Below are 19,002 nucleotides of genomic sequence, written 5' to 3'. Positions count from 1 at the left end.
CAGCGAATCAAACATTTGCTTATTGCACTACCTTAAATTCTTTAAAAAAAATTATATTCACAGTGTGATTGGAAATGATCTGCCCAAATCTACTTCAGTTGTGGTTCACTGAGTAACTTTGTGCATGTTCACAACCTTGTGAGCTTGTGGCTGTTTAAGAATTCCGATCTAGACCTTTCCCATCCTGAAAATGGTCCAGGTTTTACCCCACCAAAGAAAAATTACTCCCCTTCTGGAGTGGGAAGGGGAATGGATCATTTCCAAACTTGGAAGGGGGGCATGGGTATGGGTTTCTCCACGGTGAAAAATGTTTCCCAGTGGAATTGTTCAAAAATAATTGCACCTTCGGTAAATTGCATCCCAGGGAACATGTCACACAACATGTCCAACAGGACAGCTAGAAAACTGGTAGTAACACCTTTTTCTCGTCTGCTACTAGGAATGTTTGTGATTTCCCAGAAATAAATCTGCTCGTAGAAGTACTTCATGTGCAGGGTTTCCACATTGTTCTGTGAACTGGACCTTTCAAAGTTAAAAGTTACTTCATGTACTGTCCCCCAATACGGGTGCTTGTATATTCTCTCCAATGTGCTGATTTTATGTCATGCAAATGTTTCAGCTGAAGCGAACAGATTCATCAACACTTTCTGTTGGAATAAAGTCACCAAAACTGAAGTAAACTTTCACAAAATATTTATTTGGGATTTACCTTCCCGTGCAAATCTTGTTTTGTGTTGAAAACTTGTTCAAAAGTAACGCAGTGTCACTGTGTGCTACTTTGCATCAAGGGGGTGTCCCATGGGTGATGCACAGGTGTTCCCATGCATCCACTCACGGTTTTTGACCCATAGCCATTTCTACTAACATTACAAGACTGGGATTTACACTGAAAATTACACCTCTTTGAAGTAGGAGTAAAGAAGGAACGTTTACAACTTTGCACCTGTGCTGTACTGTGCAGCTCACAAAGTGGGAAAAGTGGGAAAGTACGTCTAAGCCAGGCTTCTCCAACGGTAGCTCGTGAGTTGCGGGTAGCTCTCCAGCTACCTATCAGTAGCTCTCCTGTATGCAGTCCAGCCTAACAAATTAGAAGCTTTTGTTTGGCTGAATTAATATATACATACATAAATTGAAAAGAGTGTATTCGAGATGAAAATGTGTGTTTTTCAGAACTCATAAGCAAAAGTTTGGCAAAAAATTGTGAATTTCCAAAATATATTTAAATCTTCTATTGTGTGATAAATCATATGACTTCGGAAAGACTTATTACTAACATTATTACCTTGGTACCAGGAGTATTACAGCTATGACTGTTATGTATTACCTATGCAAACCAATTCCAAATTGGCAAAGCCTTTTTACTTACTACTGACAACTCTCTCTCCACAATAACCCCTGCAATAGACCTCCTGCATTGCTTCTTGCTGTTTTATTCACTCTCTCTCCTAGTACTGGGAAGCCTTGGGGTAGTCATGCACTCTACAGGGAGTGCAGAATTATTAGGCAAATGAGTATTTTTACCACATCATCCTCTTTATGCATGTTGTCTTACTCCAAGCTGTATAGGCTCGAAAGCCTACTACCAATTAAGCATATTAGGTGATGTGCATCTCTGTAATGAGAAGGAGTGTGGTCTAATGACATCAACACCCTATATCAGGTGTGCATAATTATTAGGCAACTTCCTTTCCTTTGGCAAAATGGGTCAAAAGAAGGACTTGACAGGCTCAGAAAAGTAAAAAATAGTGAGATATCTTGCAGAGGGATGCAGCACTCTTAAAATTGCAAAGCTTCTGAAGCGTGATCATCGAACAATCAAGCGTTTCATTCAAAATAGTCAACAGGGTCGCAAGAAGCGTGTGGAAAAACCAAGGCGCAAAATAACTGCCCATGAACTGAGAAAAGTCAAGCGTGCAGCTGCCACGATGCCACTTGCCACCAGTTTGGCCATATTTCAGAGCTGCAACATCACTGGAGTGCCCAAAAGCACAAGGTGTGCAATACTCAGAGACATGGCCAAGGTAAGAAAGGCTGAAAGACGACCACCACTGAACAAGACACAAGCTGAAACGTCAAGACTGGGCCAAGAAATATCTCAAGACTGATTTTTCTAAGGTTTTATGGACTGATGAAATGAGAGTGAGTCTTGATGGGCCAGATGGATGGGCCCGTGGCTGGAATGGTAAAGGGCAGAGAGCTCCAGTCCGACTCAGACGCCAGCAAGGTGGAGGTGGAGTACTGGTTTGGGCTGGTATCATCAAAGATGAGCTTGTGGGGCCTTTTCGGGTTGAGGATGGGGTCAAGCTCAACTCCCAGTCCTACTGCCAGTTCCTGGAAGACACCTGGAAGACACCTTCTTCAAGCAGTGGTACAGGAAGAATTCTGCATCCTTCAAGAAAAACATGCAGGACAATGTTCCATCACACGCGTCCAAGTACTCCACAGCGTGGCTGGCAAGAAAGGGTATAAAAGAAGGAAATCTAATGACATGGCCTCCTTGTTCACCTGATCTGAACCCCATTGAGAACCTGTGGTCCATCATCAAATGTGAGATTTACAAGGAGGGAAAACAGTACACCTCTCTGAACAGTGTCTGGGAGGCTGTGGTTGCTGCTGCACGCAATGTTGATGGTGAACAGATCAAAACACTGACAGAATCCATGGATGGCAGGCTTTTGAGTGTCCTTGCAAAGAAAGGTGGCTATATTGGTCACTGATTTGTTTTTGTTTTGTTTTTGAATGTCAGAAATGTATATTTGTGAATGTTGAGATGTTATATTGGTTTCACTGGTAATAAAAAATAATTGAAATGGGTATATATTTGTTTTTTGTTAAGTTGCCTAATAATTATGCACAGTAATAGTCACCTGCACACACAGATATCCCCCTAACATAGCTAAAAATAAAAACAAACTAAAAACTACTTCCAAAAATATTCAGCTTTGATATTAATGAGGTTTTTGGGTTCATTGAGAACATGGTTGTTGTTCAATAATAAAATTAATCCTCAAAAATACAACTTGCCTAATAATTCTGCACTCCCTGTATAAATACATAAACATAAACCCTGCCTAATGCACTGACATGTTTACTGTGGATAAACTTGCATACGGTGGCTACTAATGTAGTCTTGTCTGATGCTGTCTCTATTACAACACTAATAGTATTAGTAGCTCAGGAAGATTCTCATTGAACATAATTAGCTCTTATTACAGAAGAGGTTTCTAAGTGTAGTATTTTGTATTAGAGTAGTAATCTTCCAGTACAAAACCTATGTTAGACTCAAGCAGACGCCTTTGCACTATGATGCAAAGTGGGAGTGTTGGGGTGGTGTTTAATAAAAGATGTCAGTCAATCAGTCATAAAACACAAGATTGCCTTTATTTAGCAATATTTAAAAAAGCACAGTACAGCCTTAATATTGGCCTGGGTACATTGATAACATAAAACAAGAGTGCTGGCTAATACGGCACAAAGTTCCTGATGCGTATTATGCAGGACTGCAGGTGTGAACTATGGGTTAATGATTGTGTTATGCACTTTAGTGTAAAAATATGTAATTTCTTACTATTCAAATGCCAGATAGTGTGGTGAATGTATGAAGGTGTTAGCTCCTTTACCACTTTCATATACCTGCAGGGTGCGGTGAATCTGAGACATGGAGAAGGGGAGATGGAAGCGTAAAATGGGAAAGGCGCAGGAAAGGAAACTGAAGAGAAAGTGTAACTTTACTTTTTGTGTACATTGATATATTTTCAGCTTAATCAAGCTGTAAACAAAACAAAAACCCTTCTTTTATTGTCTCGATTCGAATCCTTGCACAACGTTGGAGATACGGCCTTTTTAAAAGGCCCGAATCCATGCCACGAAGAAATTAAATGCTGAGCAAAGGACTTTTTAATTTGTGAAGATTTGATTTAAAAAATCAAATCAAAAAAGGTCTAGAACTTATGCGAGGGCCACACTGAACATTTTTGATAAACATAAACCTTTCGGCCTAGTGAACACAGCAGATTGTACGATATTACTGTTTTGAGGAACTTAAAAGGCAATTGACAGTCTAGTCTTTGGAACAAGTTTCCAGGGAGATGATGTAACTTCCTGGTATGTGCCCGAGTACTTCCTGTGCAGCCGTGAGTCTGATGTCTAATTTGTGAGTAATGGATGCCCTGATGTGTTGTAATTTCCTACCCATACTACTTACAAAATGGCGCCTATTGTCACCCTTTTGTCTGCTCATGTGTTGTGGTGACAGTGCTGCAAGGTGTGTTATTTAAAACACTTCCAAAGAGTAGCATTTTGGTCACGAAACAAGCCAACAGTGAAACTCAGAATGAGACACTGCTGACAGTGGGTAAAAGTGTGGCGTGTGACCAGGGGCAGCAGGGCGCAAAGAAAGTGTTCGCTGGTAATGAAAGTTGGTTGATGGATAAGAAGTCCTAGAGAAACACTCAAAGTTGAGAAACACCCAATGTTGCAAGACAGAGCTACTGGAAAGCCAGAGGAGCTAGGGACATCAAAGGAGAAAGAAATACAATTAGCTACTTAAAAAAAGACCTGACAAACATGGACCTAAAGCCACTGGAGACACTTAGAGAACAGAATAACGTACAATATAAGCAGGAGGGATTTTGTTAATTCCAGGAGCAAGGATTGTAGTATATACTATGAAAAATGGCAGGTGGAGTACAGCAATTTGAGGTCTATGGGACAGTATCCCTGATATCTCCACAACAACATCAACAAAGTATCAGTGCATCTAGCAGATTATCAGCTCCAGGAGTATACAAAGATTTCTGATCCTAAATACAGCATCATAGTCCCTTGAGCTGATGTTTACTAAGGCGCAAATGCATTGCTTCCCTCATTCTGTTGGTAGGACTGATATGCATGAGAAGTTCCATGAACTTCAGTTGGGCTGGAGTGAGAGTCTGAAAAAGTAGCGCTGGAGCACCTTTAGAGAACGGTAAGGGGACCAATCACTCGTCCGTGCAGAGCGCACCCGGGCTTTCTACTGTCCACCGCAGACTATGGGAACGGATCTGCTAGGCCCATGCTGAATGGATCTGTGAAGCATTGATTATGCATCTATCATCAGTGACAGAAGGAAGATTCCACAGATGTCATTCTTAAAACTTATTCCCTCATTATGAGTCAATAAATCAATCAATCAAGGATTTATAAAGCGCTGCAAATCACCCGTGCAGATGTCAAGGCGCTGGGTCATTTTCAGTGACCATGTAAGTTACCGGACTCACTGAAACTATGAGATCCACTGTTTTTTTCTGCACATCTATTTATTATCACAATAAAGCATAAACCAGGACTCCATCCTCTACTTTTTAGAAACCCCTAAATATTGACCTTCTCCTTCTCTTTTTGAATTATATCTGGTCTTCCTTCTTCCCAGTAGTGAGTTTCATTTTGATTAAAGCAGCCAAAATCTCTGTGTGAAATTCCACATTTTTAAGAAGCCCTCAGGGTCCCACTTGCACTCGCCTGGATGTTCCCAACAACTGAATATATTGATGCCAACTGCATTGGTAACTTGTAGGGTGGAAAAAAAATCCAAGCCCTTTTCCAGCCATCTTCTAATGAATACGTAAATATCTGTAAAAACTGACTTTTTCCAAAGAGCAGTATTCGCCTTTTACAGGCCGGCTTGGTTTTTTCAGCTTCTGATGCTGGACTGGAGCAGGTTATACTCATTATCTGGGTCAGAGATCCCTTGAGAGCCTACTAACTGACAGGTCATATAGCTCAGTCCAGATAGGTCAAATCATCTCACTGATCAACGTGTCCCCATGTTGTCAAGGGAAGGCAGTGACTCCATGCCAGCCTTCATGCATGCTGATCTCTGACAGCTTGCCATCCCCACAGACATCTCCTGCCGCAGCCCTGTCATTCCACACTTCTGTGATCCCCAGTAGCTGCCCAGCTCCTCACTAATAATGTATGCGCAGCCGGTTGCTTGGTTGAGAAGATGGAAGAGCATTAGCAAGCGGATCCGAGACCCCGACACAGTCTTGTGTGGAACATTTTGGGGTGCCCAGGATATCTAGGATCCCTGAGGGGCAGATAAAGTTGAGTTGAGTTAAGGATCAGGCACTCCAGAATAAACAAGCATTTGCAATGCTGTAGGTCTCGCATTTCCTCGAGTTAGAGCTATTAGCGTTGTAAACACTTAACCGGACTTTTCTTGCCACATAAATTGAAAATGAAAAGTAATACAGTTTCACATAAGTGAGCCAAATCAAAGCGTAACACCATGAGCGTGAAGGAGACACACAAAAGGAAAAAGAAGTTCGCTCGCAGTCAGACGTATCGGCAAAAGTGCAATTAGCTGTATAACAGGGTCGATGCCCGAGGTGGTAATCAAACCCCCCCAAGGAGGGACGAACGTAAAGTATTTACCAACGAAGTCAAAGGATTTGCAAAGGGCAAGTCATGAATGAGTGATAGTGATGGGCGTGAGGTGGGTGTTGTTAAACGCCCAAATAGATAACAACACTTCAGAAAAGCAGCACTTGTGCGCTGCTATACTTGACCTAAAAAGGGTGAAAGATGTTTGCTTGTTTATTGCACTATTGTAAATAGACAATATCCTTTAGAGGTTGCATATTTGAGTCACAAGTGTACATTATATGGAAGGCCCCCAAGTGCTATGAGCAGAGTTTTCATGCCACATTTAATGTACATTTGGAACAAACCTGAAGATAATTTGGTGTCTGAGGTATTCCATTTTGATGGGAAATGACCACCCAGACGTCTTGTGATCCTTATATAGTATCAAAACATAAGGGGCATTTGGATGTATTTCCAGAGGTGAAAACTTTTACATATGCATAAATGAATTTCCATTGCATCCAGACATCGTGATCCATTCCCTTACCGACAGGTCTGTCATGCTAGGGTCTTTGCCTCATGTAGGATATGGTACACATTGTCTCTGTGCCTAGTTTGTAAAACAGTGTACGTGCCAGGGCCCTTCTCAGGAGGCCATTGCAGCTTGCACCACCCATTACCCCTACCAGCGCTGCCAGTGACAATACTAACACAACTTCTAACCATGACACTCTTACACGTGTGACAGGTCAGCCCACAAAGCTATAAAAAAGGTGTGCGTGGCAGACATAATTTATAATATATGTGGAATTATTGAACTCTGTTCTATGGTCCTCCTCATAAAATGAGACAAACAGCGCCACCATGTGGTGACTGTCATAAGTACTGTTGTTGAGAATTATGTACTGCGTTCTAGAAACCACCGCTTCAAATTAAGCACTGACTTTACTGCAAAAAACAATAATTAGAAACTTACATCAGTGTAGGTGTAGCTAACTCTCTTTTAACACTTAGCTCTGGAATCACATCTTGTGCAATTTGCCATGGACTGCCTTTGAACAAGCTTTGTATTTCACAAGTTGGTGTTAACCTAATTATTTGAAAGAATAGGAATCGTACTTCTTTATAAATCTCAACATGCCTAATATCCACTGTGCTCTACATCCACCATTCCACTAGTAAGTAATCTTGCAAGTGAATGTCCAGCAGCATGCAACAGGGTGGTTACAGGCAGGTTCTGACAGCGAGTACTGAGATAACCATATGGATGGTGGAGGCATGGTTAGCGTTAAAGACTTGCATTTCACGGGCACATGGCCTACTGGCTAGTGGAGGTCAAAGGGCTAATAGAATGCTTGTACAAGCAGAAGTTCATGTGCATTCCGCCATGTAGGATAGTCCGGCAAGAAGCCAAAGTCCTGTACAGCACAGTACACAGCACCTTTCCTGACCTCAGATCTCCTCCAAATCTGTCTGGGAGTATAAGGAGGTCCACTAAATACCAGCCCCTTCCCTGATGTATGTCAAAGCATGCTCTCCCATCAGGAGTAAGAATGGAGAGAACATTATTTGTAAAGGATGTCCTTGTAGTATGCTTTGGTGAGTGCTAGAAATTGAGTACTCAGAGGTCAGTACCTCCTTATTATACTTTTATCCCCTTATCGTGGACAAGGGCCAATACAATGACCTAGAGTGGCGATGAGGGAGTGGCCTACATACCTGGGTGGCATGGCACTAGATATAAGATGGAGTAGACATATAGTCACTCCAGAGACCTGGCTACAGCCTGTTTAAAGCATCAGGTTATCAATTATGTAGCAGTGATGTGGGAGTTTGGAGCATACTGGTTAAGGCCAGCATTCCTCTAAACCTGCCTTGTTTACAGCAGTGACATTAGCCATTAGTTTTCTGTAGTAATACATCTTCAGTCTGTACTGAATGCACAGTCCATCATTGCTGGGATTTGCAGTGCAGATGAGAAGCACTATGAGGCAAGTTTGTTTGGAAGTCATGCAATGCAGCTCAGCAACCAACATTTCTATGTTCTGTCGCATGAAAGAGAGAGAGCAGGACAGCACCATATCTACTAAGAAATGGTGCTGCTTCCCTCTTCCCAAGTTCTTGCGCACTTTCTGGCTGCTTTGAACCATACACACACACCTTTGCACCATGGTGCAAAGGTGTGTGCATAATGTCTAGCACAGTTTTTGTTCTGGAATCTGCCACTCACTTGCCCCTCTCCAATGGTGCCCAACTGTTTTTCTTTCCTAACCTTTGATACCCTACTTCCCTGACACCCCCTGTGTGGTATGCCTGTGTGTTTGCAAGGTGAGTGTTGTGCCTATGTGAGTTCGAGATGAGTGGTGTGCCTCTCTGAGTGTGGGGCACGATGTGTGCCAGTGTGCATTCATGGGTATGGCTGTATGAGTGTAGGGTGAGTGTTGTGGCTGTGTGAGTGCCTGGTGAGTGTTTTGTGCGTGTGAGCGAAGGGTGAGCGTAGTGGCTAAATGAGTGCAGGGAGAGTGTTGTGGCTGTCTGACTGTTGAGTCAGTGGTGTGCCTATGTGAGCGACTAACGAGTGGTGTGCTTGTGTGAGTGCAGGAAGAGGGGTGCACATGTGTGACTGTAGGAAGAGGGGTGTGTATGTGTGAGTACAGAGTGAGAGGTGCCCTTGCGAGTGCTGCTTCAATGGTCTCCCTATGAGAGTGTGAGGTGGGGGGCGTGCCTGAGTGAGTGCAGTGTGAGCAGTGAGCTTGTGTGAGTGCAGAATGACAGTTATGCCTGTGTGAGCGGAGAGTGTGAGTTGTGCTTTGGTGAGTGCAGGATGAGCAGTGTACCTGTGTGAGTGCTTGGTGAGCAGTGTCCACAGGCAAATGCATGTTAAGAGGTGTGCCTGTGTTAATACAGGTTGGCCTGTGTGAATTAGTGGTGGGTGGAATTTGCAGAGTTTCACTCTGTGGAATTCTGCAGTGTTACATAAAAACTCAGCGAGATTCCAGAGAGTACCGTATAGTGCTGAGTATTCAGCTCGAATGGCACCATGTGTTGCGTGAAAGCACACATTCATTCAAGTTGATTTTGCTACCATTCAAGTTGAAAATCTACTTGAGCAGCAATAAATCTACTCGAGTGGCAGCCCTCTGACTGTGACCGTCCACAGCCATCCATGTTATAAAATCTAACTAGGGGATGCAAAATCTTGCACTCCAGCACACATTTTGGAGTCTCTTTGGAGAAAAATTCCATGGTGGAGTTTGTCCGGATATCTACATTAAAGGGCAATGTGGAGTCACCAAAATTCTACAGGTAGAATGAAACATTCCGCCCAACCCTCGTGTGAATGTGTGAATGCAGTTGAATAGTGGGCCTGTGTGAGTACAGGGTACGAGTTGTGTCTGTTTGAGTGCAGGTATCTATCGTGGCCCTGTGCGCTTCGAATGAGAGCTGTTACCTTGTGAGTGGTGTGCACTTGAGCAGGCCGAGTGGGTGGTGTGCCCATATGAGTGCTGAGTTAGAGGTGTGCCCAGGTGAGTCAAGGGTTAGTGGTGTGCCTGTATGAGTTCAGGGTGCGAGATTCTCTGTGTGAGTGCTGTGTCTGCATGAGTGCACAGTAAATGATGTGCAGAGGATATAAACCAGACCTACCGGCTTTACCAATGATTTTTCCCTATGCCACTATCTGTTACCCTTTGGATCTCTTTTGAAGATGACTATTGCCTGCATACAGTTTCTATACTTGCTATAAAGATAAAGTTGCAGAGTTTTTTTTATGGTTTTTGCGCATTTTTGCAAAAGTTCAAAACCCTCTTCATTTAACTCTAACAAGAAAGTGGAGTCAAAAAGGTCAGTCCCCTTTGGGGACATACCAGTAAGAACATTACTATTGATTTGTGGTCCTGCCTTCTCTTTCACTGCAAGCAGAAGGGAATACAAAATCCTGGTGCCAATGATAAGAAGCAGAAGATGGGATGGATGATCACACATGTTTGTGTTGACCATAATCTTGCACAGCAAGGCAGCACAACAACTGAGAGACCACGGTAATAGGCTGCCTCGCGCGGCTCTTGTAGCTCAGCGGGCCATCTGGGAGCACCGCTTAAAAGCATGACCCTTCCCGATGAGCGACGCTTTAGATGATTGGCTGGCTCTGAGTTGGTAACACGCGTATCGGATTGACTGCGGCGTAGGGCCGGCTGCATGCGATGAAATGCATTTAGACTCAGCAGAAGAGGACACAAGTTACTTTTCCAGAAAAATGTGTGTCTACCATCCATTCCTCTGTCTTCAAAGAGCCTAATGGCCTCACTGTTCCCTCCAGTCTCCATATACTAACTACAAAACACCTGACTATGACTGTGTCAAAGAAGGCCAGCAGAAGCCATCTTAACCATGGCTTCTTTACTGACCAATTACGTTAACACAATTATTTTGTCTTTGCAAACATGACCACCCTTTCCATCACCATTAAAACTACCTCTCTGGGGAGCATGTAAAAGTTATCCAGTTCTGTGGTGTATGCTGTTCAAATCATCTAGGGCTACATGTATGAAGTTTTGAATTACCGATTTCCTAATTGCGATTACCTGCAATCACTATTTCAAATGTATGAAACCCCCTTAGGTTTCATTTGCAATTGGTAGAGGGTCGCAAATCGACCTACCTCATGAATATTAATGAGGTAGGTCGCAATTTGCAACCCATTAGGAATCGCAGCCATCACAAGAATGGTAGCCTGCTGGGGTCAGCAGACCGCCACGTCTGTGATTGCTTTTAAGTAAAGCAATCTTTTTTTTCTTCTAAATGCGTTTAAAAAGAAAAAAATTAAACTTGAAAATTTCATTTTTTTTAGGAGTAGGCAGTGGTCCGTGGGACCACTGTCTACTCTTAAAAAATATTTATTCAGCCATTCTCAAAGGGGAAGGAGTTCAGTATGGACCCCTCCTCATTTGCGAATGGGTTACCACCAACTTTCTATTGGTGGAAAACTGTGCATGTTTCGCGATGGCATTTCAGTACCAGAACACTCATACATACCATTCCCATTAGATATTATCAAAGGACGCCCTCAACATGCCCCTTACTAATAGCATATCGCAAACCCCAAATTTCCAGTCGGTAACAAGCTTTGTACATCCCAAAATGCACTTTTTCTGTAGCAAATAGCCCGATTCTGTGAATTGCTTTGGACATCTAGCGCCTAGTTGCCTATATTTCAATGCTTTTTTCAATCCCTCCTTATCTGTCTGGTTCTGTGGTTGCAGCTTCATCAGTTTTTGACAACAATAGGGCGAGACTGCACAGTCCGGCTTGTTTGCTCGTATTTTCTTGGATATTTCAGCTGACCTCCAGCTCTAATGAATCACGTGGCTGCTGCTGGAGGTCACACCTGGGGTGCAGCCTCCCTCTGTGTGCTTTATGGACTACACCATGGCAATGGATCATTTGCTGGTGCAAAGGCTGTCAGGGCACCCTGGCTCTGACGACACAAGCCCAATGGATCATTGTCAAGCCCTCCACAACCTTCTACTGAACTCATTAGTTTATCAAGGTTGTGTTCAAAGCCTGGGAGTGACAGGATAATCATGAATAATCTCCTCTGAGGATCAAAAAGTTTTTCTTACAGGCAAACAAAATTATATATTCGTGGTTTTGAATTATTTCTTCTTGCTAAGTATTACTTCTTGTTTATTACCTTCTTTCAAATACTATTTAGAGGATGTCAGCAACTTCTTGGCATTTCTCTTCGAACACTTAACCTGATACATCACTTCAATGTTTAAAGTAGTCTAAACTATCCTCCAGGCTTTGATTATCATTGTCACACTTTAGGTTTTACAGTTTTCTGCAATTCAACATTTAGTTTACTGCCTGTGACCAAACCTGAAGACAGTATTCCAATTGTGGTCTTACATAAATCTTGAAAAATAGAGTTATTATTTTTCGTTTATATTAATTTCATCTCCCAGTGATAATAGTTGTGCAATATTGATGTTGGATTTCTCTGCCTCCTGTTGGATTTCATTTTGTGATGCCATAGTTCGTCACTCCATTGTATGCCATTGCTTTGAATTATTACATGGAACTGCACTTTTATTGCGTAGCGCACACCACATTGTCTGCTATATTGACTTGCTTTGAATCCGACTTTGACGCCTCGTCAGGGGTAGTAAGCGCTATATAAATACTATTACAATACTATATAAATACTATTACAATACTATATAAATACTATTACAATACTATATAAATACTATTACAATACAATACAATACAATCCTAGTCCGTCGTATAGTGCGCTATTGCATTCTATGCACTTCAGTTTCTTAATATGTTTTCTCATCGCACTTCTGCGTTGTCTGATATTCAGTTCCATTGCCTGGTATTTTATTTCTGTTTCTTCTATTTGCTTGCATTATTTGCTATGGCACAATCAATTGCTGCTCCATACAAATGTGCGCTGTTATCCTGCTTTTAGGTGCCTTGACCTTTTTTGAGTTGCAAGTCCTGGCGTTGCATTGCGCTTTGAGCAATGACTGTGCAGCTGATGGAAACCCGGAAGTAAGGCACGGACAGTCATCATGTGCCGGCTGCAAAGAGCAGGACTGGGGAATAGGCACAGCTTTGTTTGGTGAACGTGGGAGCAGCGTGTACCCACCCTGGCACATTTATACTCTCAGAGTCAATATTTAAGCCTAGAAACAAAATCTTCAGCAGCAGTCGCCACAAATCTCATGGGGTTGGACGGGGGAAGGGCAGAGTGAGGGACGGGGGGATGCTCAGACATAACCCTGGGGTCTATCAAGGGTTCCCGCCCGGCTGTTCAACACAGCCAAGCTGGAGAAACCTAAGTGCGCATGTGTATCTGGCCGGCCTGGGATGGCCGGCCAAACACACATGCGCACTTAGATGCACACTCAATCCCCTCCCCCCGTGGCCCAGCCCCGCCCCGCTGGGCGCAGCCCCGCCCCTCCCTGCACATGGTGCTGGCTGAGCCAGGAGCTGAAAGATAAAACGATAATTAAATATCTTTTTATCTTTGAGCTCCTAGTTTAGCCAGGGGGCGACGCTCTTTCGCCTTTGAGAAGGAGCCCCCCCGGAAATCTTTAACTATATACCTGTCAATCAGCATCTTCTTTTTATTTTGCATAATTTTACCTCCAACCAGGATTGTCCTCTCTTAAATCTAAGACGACACAGGGTTCTCTTTACCACCTGCTTCATTTTTGCCCCTAAAGTCAATGCAGTGGCGAAGGGCATGAACATGCTCTGGTCTCGGTGACTTCAGAAGCGGACTGCCAGCATGTGCCCTAACCATTAAGGTAGGGTGGCATCAAACCCCTGTAGAGCTCCACAGACAACCAGTGGGTCCCAGGATTAGATGTAAGGTCCTGTGTGCCATCCATGGACACACTAGGCAGGAGCCCAGCTTACCTACCCAATCTCAAACTCGCTGCATCCTAACCAGAGATCCTCACTTAATGTGATCATAGCTCTTCTCAACCAGGTAAAGAGACTTTACCACACAACTATCAGGCACCGTCACTCCAAGCTAACCTCTTTTAGTGAAGATTCATTATGTAACATTAGTCAAGCGTTCTGAAGTAAATGAAATGCAGCACGCAGCGCTATTTAAAACTCTGACTGAAATCAGTCACGATATAAGAAGACATGAATGCTGCTTTTGGATTTGAGGTATTTAAGATAGTATGGTGTAACTCCAAGGAATTGATAAGTATTTTACAGTGGACATAGTTTTATGGAAACAGCAGCATTTACAACGCAAGGCGCTGTATACAGAAGGTAGAGTGTCTGCTATGTCCTGCTACGCAGATACCAGAACATGATGGGAAAGGAGGTATTAACATGCAGATGAGACAATGGCCTCTGCACAAATGTCTTTACACATACATTAAACATAGGTATGGCTGCATGACCAATATCAGCGCGTGCACCTGACCAAGCGTAAAGTCCTAGTGGAACAAGCGCGTGCGTGGCGTGAGCGAGGAGGGAACTCTGCTTTATCATAAACTTCTTTAAGTAGTAGGCTCCTCTGTTAAAAATTAGAGTGTATATCGTTTTTTCTGTTTTACTATTTATCGAGTATTCTTTTTATGTGCTTTTATGGCCACTATTTGCCGAATAAAGGTTTTGAATCGAGTCGCAAATGGTTATCATTCAGTTGTAACTACTTTTCACCTGGCAAGGTTTCACGATGAGATGGCCTTCTTTGAGTGGTGCCCTTCTCTCCGAGTCTGTTCTGAAGCTGTCTCGTGGGCCTCACTGAAGACATACATGTGATGCCGTTCGCCATGTGGCTTGGGCCTCTGACTCAGCTTCGGGGCCTTTAACAATAGTTATTGCCCCTGCCGGCAGCCTAAAATGATCAATTATGATTACCACACTAGTAGCAACAGTGAGGAGGTACAAGTTAGCATCCATTACAATAACAATAAGGGAACAACACCCCACACTCCATCAGTCTCCAGCAAATAGTGACAGAACCTTCTTTGCTCTTGTGCAAGCCGCTCTTGCACCTTTCCAGGAAACATATTCTTTGCGCAACTCACAGTTACAGTGTTACAATGGGAATATCTGGGATCTCAAGTTTGTCATGCGAGAAGCAGTGCTTCCGTGAGGTTCAAGTTCAGCTCTGAATTCATGGTGAATAGCAGTGACTGATAAATTGTCATTCGGGTGGGCTGTAGATACCTGCTGTGTATTGCTTAGTACACACAAGAGAATACATTGATCCCTCAATCCATCATTATCATACAAAACATGGAGTCAAATTATGCTTCTTATAGCATCATTTTCAAATGAAATTGGCTAAGAGAGACATAGGGGGTCATTCTGACCCTGGCGGCCGGTGGCCGCCAGGGCCACCGACCACGGGAGCACCGCCAACAGGCTGGCGGTGCTCCCACGAGCATTCTGACCGCGGCGGTTCAGCCGCGGTCAGAAGCGGAAAGTCGGCGGTCTCCCGCCGACTTTCCGCTGCTCGGGGGAATCCTCCATGGCGGCGGAGCGCGCTCCGCCGCCATGAGGATTCAGACACCCCCTACCGCCATCCTGTTCATGGCGGGAAACCCGCCATGAACAGGATGGCGGTAGGGGTTGCCGCGGGGCCCCTGGGGGCCCCTGCAGTGCCCATGCCCCGTAAGAGGGCCCCAAAAAGTATTTCAGTGTCTGCTTTGCAGACACTGAAATACGCGACGGGTGCAACTGCACCCGTCGCACCCCTGCAACTACGCCGGTTCAATTCTTTTGGAGAGCGCCCGCCGGCCCAGAGGAAATGTGTGAATGGCCGCCGCAGTCTTTTGACCGCGGTGCGGTCATTTGGTGGCGGGACTATGGCGGACGGCCTCCGCCATCCGCCATAGTCAGAATCAGGCCCATAGTTTCTACAGGTATGTCTGATGAGGTACTCATGAAATATTCCAATACGCCAGGTCAATACCTGGACTTTTCCCAGATCCCAGATGTTGTAGGGACCAGTAATCAATATCAGAGGTGAAATGACATGTGCTACCTATTGAACTACGTGGCCGGGGACTGAGTGCATCATGGAAGGCCGCGCCTTCTGGGTATCATATCCAAGCTTCAAGGGGCAGGTCTTGGGGGGGTGATGTGAAGGTTGAGCCAACTACAGCATAGCAATGTCCTTACGATCACAAAAAAGATGAATGCCAAATCAGGGTTGGCACTGAAAAAGGAGGACATTTATAGTAGGCACCTTGAAACTGTAGAGCACCAGCAGAGAGAAACAAGAACCAGAGATAGTCTGACATCTCTGGCACATATAGTTAAAAAGTTGTGGTCAACAATAGTTTTTTAGCTGCATCAATATTTTCAGCTTGTGAACTGGTTCAGGTACTGTTCTCTGGTCGAGGACTTCGTCTGCCGTTCGCTGACTAATTCAGAAAACGTTGAATAGAAATCAATGTGTCAATGCTATGCTGTGGGTGTTCAGCACCATGGATAGCTCTGTCCAGGGTACAGACACATTTAAACACTGAAGTCTGTAGAGGTGCCCTGAGATTACTTAGAGAAGTTCTTGATGTTGCTCCCAGGAAGTAGACCTTTGGAACTCACTGCAATCCCTCCCTTTGGGATCTCAACTCCTTGTGTGATAATATTGTTATTTTGGGGGCGATATTGTACTAGAATATTGAATTATATATATATTCACCCAAAAACATTGTTACCAGATTATGGGCTACCAGAATATTGGGAAAGTTGGTATATATAGGAAAGTATAGTTTTGCTGCCCTTAACTCTTCATATATGTCCCTTGATGACACATGTGTCTGCGTGGTGGATATGAATTTAGGAATAGTAAATCATTGCTTATCAATATATACCTAAATTCAAGATATTCCAAGTGCTCAATATTTTTGCCAGAATATTTTTGCATCGTGAGATTTAAAGTTTGATTTGATATTTCCAACTTTCAGGAGTAAGCCCAAGTTATCTTGATTTCCACCTGTGTCAGTATGTTTTACTATGCCCCTGTGGCACATGGTCTACTGAAACTTTTACCTGGAAATCTATTTGTGGTAAAAGACAATACAACCGACTAAGTCTCATATCTCACAAATGGAAAAGGCTATATAACAATACTGTGAGTTGAGTTTGAAAAATTAAAATGATAAGAAGAAAACTAGTATTTCTTCCTTCTATGGTTACGATGTGATAAGCAATATATTCTGGGTATCATTCAAGGTAACCAGAAGTGGTCAGCAGTTTTGGTCATTGACGGAGCCAGCTTTGCCAAAGGAGGGCGTCAAGTCTGTGTCTACCAAGGATGAAATCACAGGTTGGGCCCTACTTTCCATGGGGCGAACAGGGAATTTCACAGTCCAGTCAGCAAGCAGCTGGGTCCATGATCACTGTAAAACCTTCAAGAGTCAATGGGGGACTCCTAAGTATGGCTCAAGCACAGTTCTTCCTGCCCAGCCCAGAGCCTTATGATGGGCCTTCGCTCAAACTCAGGGTCAAGACTTTACAACAGAAAGGTTGGGAGCGGGTCAGTGACAGCAAAGACAGGCTGGTGCAGGAAGCATGATGTCCAGGTTCAGCCACCCCATCCCACCTGCTCTCTCTGGTCAGGGTCTGTAGGGCAAGTGGGTACTTTGGGTCAGCTCTGCTATCTTGGCAAGGCTGGCACCCATGAGTTAAAGACAGCAGCCAACTGCAGGCCACGGTATCACATCACTGTGCACCACCCGCTGTAGTGCTATATGTGAGGGTTTATGTGTGTCAATGAGCTGTTTTATTCCCTATGTGTGCCAAAGTGTTAAATATGTGTCCGTAAACCATACCCAAATAAAAACTATTGACTTTGCCAATGCTTAGTAGAGTAAATCTTGGAGTGGAAACAGAGCTGCAAGCATTAATGGAAGAACGTGTGAAAGGAGTGTGGCATGAAGCGGCCTAATCAGGACGCCTCATCCATTTAAAACAAGCATTGACATTGTCAAAATATATAGTTTTTGTACAGCACACAGGCACAGAGATAGGCAACATTTCACTACACACCAACACGTACAGCAAGCGCAGAGACCAGCAAACTTACAGTTTTAGCAAAGTTCAACAAACATAGACTCGTGCATAGACACAGGACAACGGTCACTAATCTGCATATGCACCAGGAGTCAATGGGGCAGATTTACCATCCTTCCCTGCAACGCAGCAGCCAAAAGGTCAGCGCTGCGTTGCGCGAGAAGGAGGGAGCATGAGACCGTCCTATCTGAAGAGATATGGCTCTCTCCTCCCCTTTCCCTAGTGCCGGTGCTGATTTCAGCTGCTGTGCGCCATGCACACACCTTCACGCCTTAGTGCAAGGCTGTGCGCGAGGGTCTAACATAGGTTTTGTACTGGAAGGGTACAGTTCTATACTAGGCCTAGGCAACTTCAAAAACTTTTCCTACTTTGTATGTGTGCTGCCCAGTGCAGCACACATACAAAGTAGAAAAAGAAAGGAGAAATGACAACATTTCTCCTTTTAATGCCTGCTTTTTAAAAGGCGTTAATTTTTTATGCAAAACCGTCTCTCATTTTTGGTAGATAGGGTTTTGCGTCAAAAAGGATGGGTGGTTGCATGGGAACACCCATGGAACCACCCCGTAATGCAAAGCAGCACCTTGCGCTACTTGGTGTTACTTTTTGTCAAGTTTTGCGCTCGAAAGTAAATAATAGAAAAAATATTTTGTACTGGTTTGCGCCACTTTCATGATGCAAACCCTGTGCAAATGTTGGTAGCTCTGCCTCAAAGTGCTATGTGCATTAGCAGAGCACATGACCACGTAGACCCAGTAGTGGTGAAGTGCAGCAGGTGAGCACAGGGTAATGTACACCCTGGGAGCACCAGGTGTTGTGCACCAGGACGGTGCTAGTGATTGCACCTTGGAGGAGTACTGGCTGATCTGTAGTAAGCAGGGGTGGTTCCTCCTAAACAGCAGAGAAGCGTTGCCCCGTCTGCTGCGCGCACAGTAGGCAAACAGAAATAAATAAAATAGTGTAATAATGCCTTTTTATTTTGCCACCAGCCCGTGCTGTGTACAGCGCGAATGTGAGGGCAGGGCTGAATCCTGCGATTGCAGGGTGACTGCTGCCCCTTTCAGTGCGCATGTCGGGTTGGCCAGCTGTCTTGCTACA

The 19,002-nt window shown here is 44.0% G+C and overlaps 1 protein-coding gene across 1 annotated transcript in view; it reads left to right on the top strand.

Annotated features, from left to right (window-relative positions):
- CNTFR (ciliary neurotrophic factor receptor) overlaps nt 1-19,002 on the top strand; it is an 839,293-nt gene that overhangs the window by 532,391 nt on the left and 287,900 nt on the right. The gene's annotated exons all lie outside the window — the stretch shown is intronic.

The sequence above is a fragment of the Pleurodeles waltl genome, chromosome 1_1, assembly GCF_031143425.1.
Source record: "Pleurodeles waltl isolate 20211129_DDA chromosome 1_1, aPleWal1.hap1.20221129, whole genome shotgun sequence".
Taxonomy (NCBI): Eukaryota; Metazoa; Chordata; class Amphibia; order Caudata; family Salamandridae; genus Pleurodeles; species Pleurodeles waltl.
The sequence above is the reverse complement of the archived record's forward strand: the minus strand, read 5'-3'. Positions and strand labels throughout refer to the sequence as shown.